This window comes from Tauraco erythrolophus, chromosome 2 (assembly GCF_009769465.1).
Source record: "Tauraco erythrolophus isolate bTauEry1 chromosome 2, bTauEry1.pri, whole genome shotgun sequence".
Taxonomy (NCBI): Eukaryota; Metazoa; Chordata; class Aves; order Musophagiformes; family Musophagidae; genus Tauraco; species Tauraco erythrolophus.
The window spans coordinates 88,246,586-88,256,014 of NC_141466.1; positions in this window are offsets into that span (position 1 = coordinate 88,246,586).

The following is a 9,429-nucleotide window of genomic DNA, read 5'->3' on the forward strand; positions in this document are numbered from 1 at the left end:
CGGGGCAGCGGGTGGGAGCTGCGCCGAGCGCGCGCCGCCTCCCGGCGCGGCGGTGGTAGGAGCGCGTCCGGGCGGAGGCGGGGAAGCGAGAGAGGAGCCTGCGGCGAGGCGCCGTGCCGGCTTCGGGCCGAGCCCGGCCGCAGCCCGGGCTCGGGGGGGATCCGCTAAACAGGGTCAGTACGGGCACGCGTGTCTGGAGTCGCTCCACCTGAGGATTTTCCACGTTTGGGGTGAATAATGCCAGGGGAAGCGCAGGGATCCTGTGGGTAGAAGGTCTGCTGTAGGGTGTACGGTCTGGATCCCAGCTGCAGAACCACAGAACTGCGGAGGCTGGAAGAGTCTTCTAAAAGTCATCTGGTCTAGCCCCCCAGCAGAGCCAGCAAGTTGCTCAGAGTTTTGTCCCGTAGCATTTGGAGTGTCTCCAAGGATGAAAATTCCACAGCTTCACTGAGCCTCATATCCAAGGTTTGGCTACCCTCAGGTTCAAAAGAAAATCCTAATATTAAAAAGCATGATGTCTCCCACCAGTTCGCATTCAAAGCTGCGGGGTCCTGCACCTGGAAGTCAGTGCACAGAGCCAGAAAGGGAACATGGCTTGTGACAAACCAGGAGGGGCCTGGGGAAAAGAAATCAGCAGTAGAACTGATTTCAGTAGATGTCAGTGGATGGACAAAATGATGCCAAGCATAACAATTCCAGCACCAGATCTGTAAAATTATTTCCATATATTACTGAGAAGCTGTATAGCTATGGCAGAAATAACAACTTTGTTTGAATAGTAAAGCTGTCTTATTTGGCAATCGTCTAGCATATAGTAGAAATACAAAAAGCTGGTAAAAGTTTAGGGTTGCAGAGAATTGTTTAAATGTTTAATTTTATCCATGAGGAGTATCTCCACTGATTTCAACAAGACTCTGCTTGTATTAAGTTAAACCTTTTTAGGAGTAGGAGCAGAGAGAGGAAATGAAGCTGGATGTCTGATTTTGTGCCCGATTATATCTGTTGGTGCCTTGTCAGAAGACATGTACTAGCTATGTATTGTGTTATTTCTGATCTGGTACAATCTGGACATCATGACCGCAATTGCTGAGATGTTAAGGGTTTCCACTACTGCAGTTATAGCCGTGTTAAGGTGTTTGGAAGGTGTTATTGATGTAACAGGTTTACTATTATTTTTTCTGATTGTTCTGACACTGAGATTCTGACCATCCAGCAAATGAGATGGCTAGGGGTGGTGCAAACCAAGAGGCCAACTTATTGAACTTTTTTACATTACATGTAGCTTCTGTGCATCTTTTTCCTTTATGAAGCCTTCATGTGACCTTATTTTTAACATAGTTTAAACCTGCATAAATATGCATGTTTCTATGTCTAAAAATACCAAACATTAAAATATGTAGACTTTGCAAAGGACAGAAAGTTGTTTCTAAAGAAGAAAACAAGATGTTTTTTAACAATGTGGTTCATTATTTCAATACTCTAGCTGAAAAGATAAACTAGAAGTTGTAAATGCAGAAATGTATTCAGGTTTTCCAGTACTCATATCCCACTCTATTCTTTCCCATGGAGAGCTGAAAGACAGCTTTTACACCCTTGTGCTTTCAGTTCTATCCTTGTTTGATTTCAGGATACAGCTGGGATTCCCTTTGGAGGTTAATTGGAGGAACAGAAATACCTTCTGCAAAGAGGAAAAATATTTGTTCTTGATTTAATTCTAGAAAAGGGAAAAATAAAAACCCAGAAAGTCTGTTAGGATGTATGCTTAATTGGCCTTGTAATTCCCCAGTGGTGAAGCTGAGTACCAAAGAGATTTTCTCCATGCTGCACTACAAAGAGATGCTTTTCTGAACTTGAATCCAAGCCTGTTTCACCAGTCCCTTTAGCTTCTCAGTGCCTGCGTCATCACATAGCTAGTCTGTATGGGTGGAATTCGCATAGCCATGCTACAGCTGAGAGCACCTTTGCTTGTGGCTGCTGTTAAACAGTGTTTGACAAGTTAGATTGTCTGTTTAAAGATCTTGGAGTCTTAGAATACAAATGGTCATATGCTAATTTTTGTTTGAAAAAAGGTGATGTGTTTCAAGTGTTTTTTGTAAGCCTATTCACTCCTAAGTATTGGTGTGTTTGGAAAGATTTGACTGAGAAATGCAAACACTGTTAAACTTTTAATGTTCTTTACGTCTGGGTAAATTTGTGCTAATATATTTGTGCAAATATAACTCATGTCTTTATATAGGTAAAGATCTAGTCTTTATATTCCTTTCCTTCCAACTCACCTCGCCCAGCTGTGCATACACAGAGCTATATCTGCCTCGGTAAGTAAGAGGTACATGTAGGAAGAAACGTGTAGAATGAAGTGGTGCTGAGGAACTCTCATCACACTGTATGCGTTTCAGAGGTTTTATGCAGAGTAGAATCTTGTTCTGCCCTGTAGACCAAATTCCCATTAGGTGTGCTCCTGAAATGCCTCTTCTGGTTTGGTTTCATGTGTAGGCAACAGATGGGGAGGAATTTCATTTAAAGAGGAAAAGAGAATCGCTTCTGGTACAAAAAAAGTACTATTCAGTAGCATTCAATTGTAATATAACAAATTAAAAGAGGAATGGAGTACTACCTATACAATTTACTGTTTACATACAAAGTTAGAGAGTGTTTGAATTAAGAACTCTTAAGTACTCTCAAAAGCTTCTTTATTCATTTGCTAAGATGTTTCTTCTTTTTCCTTCTTGCACCACCTCCTGTAATCTAGTGATCCACCATGATTTTGGATTGTTAAAACATTCCAAAAAGCCACCTTCTGTGCACTTCACAGCTTGCTGATAATCTTGGTATGTTCCCTGATATTTCCTCATGCTACTGCTAATAGAGAATGTGACAGTGCCTGACATCTAAAATATGATCTGATTGCAGCGTGATGAAGTAATACTAAAACCTTTCTAGGATATGCAAAGGAGGCTGTAACCTTCTTAGAGTTAATCAAGTTCTCTAACTTCTTAAGGAAAAGTAGATGTTAACAGATATGTGTGTTTAATGTGGGTATATGGATGCTAAATGACCTGTAAACCAATCTGTGTTCTGGAGCAGTGAATTGAATGTCTTGTAAGCCAACGTGATCTTATTGTCAAGGGATATGTTTTGTTTTGCTCTTGGTTGCAGGAGGCATGCCCGTGTTTTGTAGTTTTGGAGGCTGTGCTGTTCAATCTGCTACTCTGAGCTGATCTGTGTCCTTTGTTCTTAATTCATGTACATCACTGCTCCCTATTGGAAGCTTATCATTTATACGAAGACTTTGGTGGTCTCTGAATTTATAGAGTTACTGTAATTATCAGGAAGAATTGTGCTTTATTGTGTACTTTAAGGCTGCAGTAACGTATTTTTCTCTATTTCTAGTTCTTTCTACTCCCTGTGACAATGCAGCAGTCACCCTTCACCTCTGGACACTGTGAAATGATGAGACAGTACGCTTCTGCAGTGTGTACATTGATAAGGCCTTGAGGCCATTATTCCCTTGGCTAAGCTTTTGTTAGAAGCAAAGAGATTGGAGCCGTTGTATCGTATGAAAAAGCAAATACGTAAAATGAGAGAGCTAGGATTTGTTTTCCCTATCTAGCCTTCCTCCCCTAAGGGCTTGATCTTTTTATGCTTACATTAGTGAAACTCAGGATTAAGTCTGATGAAGTCAGTGGAGTTGTATGAGTGTGTAGCTGATATAACTGGAGGCAGAAACAACAAGCATAATTCGATGGTGGTTTTGGTTACAGAGAGTTGCAGTTCAGTTGAATTCAAGGACTGGAAGAAGCTTCCTTGCTAGGCAGTGTATCAAGCACTTCATCAACTTACTGACCACTGTGGCAAGCCGTATCACATTTCCCTGGCTTTTCTTGGAAAATCTATTGCAGCTTCCCCCAGCCATAAATTCTCATGTGTAGCTACATTCCAGATCTAATAATAAATAGAAACCCTCTGGATTGGGTGACGGGAAGCTATTTTGGGGATTTTACTGTATTAAAGACTTTCTGATCTGGTAATATAAACTGAGGGCTTTTGAATCAAAATTGTAGTAGAGGAAGCTTTGAAATGTATTCAAGATAAGGAGAAATAATAGGCACATGCAGAGAAATTATCAGCTGAAAAAGGGTAGAGAGTAGTAATCACATTGTAATTCCATTTGTATCCACTTGAGGTAGGTCTAGTTTGTCCCAAAAGCATCAGGAGAGTAAGAAAGACAAATGGCGATGGTGAAAAATGGAAGAAAAAAGCAGTCCTTTCAGTGTTGGGCTACTTGATGAATTGTGATTTTTTTTTTTGTTTATTGTGTAAAATGTCAACTAGAAAGTTGGGTTTTAATGACTGCACAATTGTTGCAATGAAAAACAGGAAAATGTTTCTTGTGATTACTGTGATTGTGAGAGTCCTTTGTTATGATTTGATATTTATTAGACTGAGAAATATGATACTCTGTGTGTTTGCTAGCTGTTTATTATTATGAAAAGATACCTGTGCCAGACAATCTACTAAGAGAGTAGGTGTCATAGATCTACTGTGTGGTAGTTGACTCACATTGTTTAATGCATTGGGAGAACTTGTTAATCAGAGCGTAGCAATGTGGCAATTAGGGAGTTGGATGTAATAAGCAATAAGGAAAGTGTTGTGTACTAGACATATCTTTCATAGCAGGGCTGTAAATAGTAAAATAGGCAATAAACTGGAGGATGGGGAGAAGGAAAAAGTGATCAGTAAGGAACATGCTTAACACAGCATGCTTTTCTTATTTCAGTATGCTGTCTTGCTATCGTCTCCCTCAATTGCCTGTTATTCCAGCAACTGACAGGCATTGGAATAGCAGTAGATCTCATATGGTGCAGCTACCCATTCCTGACCTGCAGCTGTTCGAACTTCAATTGGCTTGTCAGCCAGCCATTTGCTGTTTTTTGGGGTGTTTTTTTTGGTGTTTGTTTTTTTTTTTTTAAATGGTGAGATGAATCACAGCTCTTTCCCTAAAGGAGAAATAGTGTCATTCCTATCTGGATGAACTAAATGCAAATTTCCACCTTTTCCCAGGCTGGCCATTAAAGCCAGTGCTGCTTTCATTTCTCTATTTGCCCCAGTCACTGCCAGTCCTTGGGCCTTTTCCATACCTGGTGAATACATGCTTTGAACTAGAATGAGCTCACAACTTTAGATGATAATGCCTGAAAAAAGAAGGATCCATATTCAGTACCAGAAAGGAGAAAATGTATCTACCGGTTTTGCTATTCAGTAATACTCAGTTACATATTTTTAGTTATCCACTTTCTAAAGTTTATTTATTTTACATATTATTTTGTAAGAATGAGTTATGCATTCACATAATGCCTAGCGCAGTGGCACTGTGAGCACTGATAGCAAATGAACATTTTTTAACATACGCATTTATGCATATATATGAGATATATTAATACTGTAATATTTAAAAAGTATTAGAAAGTCACAGAGTGCATTTCTGTAAGTCTGAATTATAGAAGTATCTGAAACTATTAAAAAAACCCCAAACATTTCTCTGCATTTCAGTGCAGTTTCAAAAAATGTTTGGCTTTCATAATTCCTTTCATTGTGCATTGGAAACTGTTCATGCTGTTATGTATCTTGGGAATTCCTGGGGGGGGGAAAAAAGAGTCGTTAGAAGAAATAGTGTTTGATTTAGATGGTGAGGGCATGCAACTGAGTTTTACTGATAAGCCTAGATCTCAAGATTTGCTGATTTACTAGAGGTGCCATGTTTTCAGAGTCTAAATACTGGCCCTGCTGTCTCAAGATGATGTAAAGACTCTGTGCTGCCTTTCATAAAATAGTCTTGACAACTGGAAATGTTCTTGATAACAACCAATAACTCTTACTGACAAAAGTATGTGTCAGTGTTTTCTCCAATGCATTTCTTAATCTCTGTCATTCTGCATGTATTGTGTATGCCAGTGACTTAAGAGAGTCCTTTGCAGAGAAATTACTTGAGAGAGACTTAGAGGCCCAGTGACATCAGAGGCAATTCCTTGGGCACTCTGAGAGGAGGGTGCTATTTCTGCAGAAGACTTGACAGGCACTTAATATAATGGGTAAGAAGGCAGCGTGGCTTTCAACATGTAGTGAATGCAAGTGTGTGGTGCTAAGAATCAGGTGATTCTGTTGCTAATGCTGATACACCTCTTTTAAATAAGCCTGGTGGCCAGAGGCAAAGTGTTTCCTGTGGTGATGCTCTCCAATACCGCACAGGAAAGGTTACGCTTCAACATCTTTCTCGCTTTACTTATAGTAGGATCCCTTTGGTTTGCAGTACCTGCTGACTCTTAAGAGTATGGTGATGTATGTACCTTGTTTCAGCCTGTAGAGGGGGAACAAAACATTTTCTACAATTTATGACTCGTTTAATCTTTAAGATGTGTCTAGTCTGTCTGTGTCACTGTAACACATTTAAAGACTCTTTTGTGGGAACGTACAACAGACAGGTCTGCGATGCAGAACCTGATGTTCTTTCTTGAGCAGAAGCTGTAGTGGTTATGTAACTGTTAGGCTGGACTGGAAACCTATAGTGCTTTCTTTAATATTTTGTATGAATTGTCTTCCAATTCAGAACTCATTTATAATTACTGGATTTATAATGGATTTATAATAGCAGATATCTTAAAAGAACACCAAGATCACAAGTCGATTAATGATGGCCTATGCCGGAGTTAAGTTTTCCAAGCAATCTTAATTCAGCTGCTTGGTATGCATCACAATGCAGACTTTAATTGCATAGTCACAAACTACTTTTTCTCCAGAAATCCTGCTTTTTTTCAGTGTATTGCATAAGCAGTGCTCTACAGCATTATGATTTCTCTTTTTTTTTATTCAATGGCGGTCTGTAGCACTCAGTTGAAACATGTTCCCAAATACATAATTTATGATTTTCAGCTCTGGTCATCACAGTATTTGTACTTGTATTCAAATATTACAAATCTATTGGGTATTTGATTTTCACATACTTTCTTGCACTTCATAGCATTAGTAGTATTCCTGGTCTACAGAAAGTAAACTGAGGCATGTGTTCCAAACTTCCATAGTTCCATTTCCCCATTCAGTGGGCAGTTTTAGGATAATGAATGCTGGTATTATGAAATTTATCTTTCCCCTAAAGTGCTTTACAGAGTACAATTACATTCTGTCTTTTTACCCACTGAGTGGGCCTGGCAGTTTGAACCTTTAGGACCAGCTGGTATTTCCGTCATGCATGGTTTTAAACATGCTCTCCTACAATTAAAAGTGTAGTCTATGACATTCCTGACTTCCACCACTGGTACTTTAACAGTAAAATATCAAGCCCTCCAAATTTAGGATCAGCCTTATTTTCCATAGATCATATGTGTGCCAGGGTTACCTATGAAGAAGGTATAAGGCAGGTTCCTGAGCCATGGGGAACAAATTAAAAAATGTCTGGTGTTCTAGAAGTGCATTCATAACCGAATAGCCTGCCCTGGAGATGAGAGATGAGAATATGGCCAAAGTCAGTGCCAGAGATCATAGCTGGACAGGGAACATTTGTCTTCAGAACAGGAATTGGAAAGTTCAGGCCTTGCTGCTTTCATGTCAGGCATGGCAGGAATATTACTCATTTTCTCAGTGCTGATTCTTAATACAGCTGAGTGTCAGAGTAAAGCTTTATTGGACAGGATGTAAGGACAACAGTTCTGGGAAAGGAAAACTTGCACTATACATGTTGCAAAAATCCCATGCTATCTTGTTTGGCAGTAATTCAGGTTGTGCCCAATGCTACCTTACACAGGGATGAATTTGCCCCTTTTTCTAATCTTTGTATCACTCCTGTGGAATGAATAGTAAGTAGCTGGTATTAATTTATGCAAACTGCCAATTCATTCTACCAGGTTGCCTTCTTGAGTGTGTAATTTCAATTTCATTTATGTTAGTGAAATTACATTGGTGTATCTGGAAAGACAAATGAGGACATTGAGATTGCAACTTGTCTAAGGTCATTCAGTCAATCTGTACAAATGCTGAGTTTAGAACACAGCAGAGCCCATATCCTGTGCCTGTAATCTCTACCTCATACCTCAGTGATTTAAAACCTGCCAGGTCTTATCTGTGTCCCTTAGATAATTGTTATCTGGAAACTCTGACTTAGTTGAAAGTGTTCTAGATAAATAAAGGCATGTTGTCAATGCATTCCTTATCTCACACACATATCTCTTTTCTCAATGGGACTGAAACTATTGCTGAAAAATGTGCTTTTTTAAACAAATACTCTCAGGTACATCACTTAACGGGTCACAAGCTGCCTCACTAAGAGGTTTTTTTAAGTGGGAGTATTCATGAAGTACAAATTGTATAGTCAGTTGCAGACTTTTACATTGCCCTAGTCACACAATTTCTTTCTTGCTTAGTGTCTTTGTATGATAAGGCTAAGCCAACCTAAACCAGGAGCAGAGCCAGGATTCTGAGAACACATGACGGTGTGAAGATTTCTTCAGAAGGTTTGTAATAGGCCATGCTATACCTCTAGTCCTGCCCCTTGCGTTCTCATCACTGAACCATTTTTAAAATCCTGGATCTGTTTCACCATTTTTTCCGATCTTATGCCAGGACTAATTGTAGTTTCCCCACCTGTTACCATGTGTATTATGTTGTAACTGTCTGCATAGTGCTCTGCAACTTCAGTGTGCTAACAGACTGACTGCTGTGTTGTATATAAGTTACCATATACATTTCCCAGTTTTTCCTTGATGTTCCATTTATAATCTGTGCAAAACATCTATTGAAGCTTCTGATAGTATTTAGTTTGTGATCTAATCTGCCTTTGTGAGTTGCATCTACCCAGACAAGAACCATTAAACAAAAAAGGGATCCTTAAGAGGCTAGCTGGAGGGATTAGGGAGTTTAGGAGTTTAGGTATGATGGCTTCTTCTGAAATATTTACTAGAAATGTATCAGAATGTGAGGTCTGAGAGCTCTTCTCATTCATGAAAGTCATGATCTTGTGTAGTGCTGCCTGGCAGTCGCCATCACTGGAGTTTTCCCTCTGCCGTATTACATCTTTCAGCACTCACGTTGCAGTTTGTGATTGTTATTATGTATCACCGTACTGCCTAGAGATACTGTGGCAGAGACCAGATGTTGAATGTTTCCTACTAGTATCTGCCTTGAAGCCTCTCTGAGAGCCATGACCATCTGCTGTGCCGGCTACAAGGCTGCCAGTGTGGTCCTGCAAACAGTAAGGACATCCCCTCCAGAGTATAAGGGACTCTGAATGCCTGAGCAAGTCTGACATACTAGAATAATGCTAGGCATTTTGGGGGGCAGGCTACACGCAGACCTGAGACAAACGTGGAGGCAAAGGGTCTATGGTAGGTAAAGCAGACCGTACTCGTAATGTTCTGTAGGGTCCTTAGGACTTTTAGACAG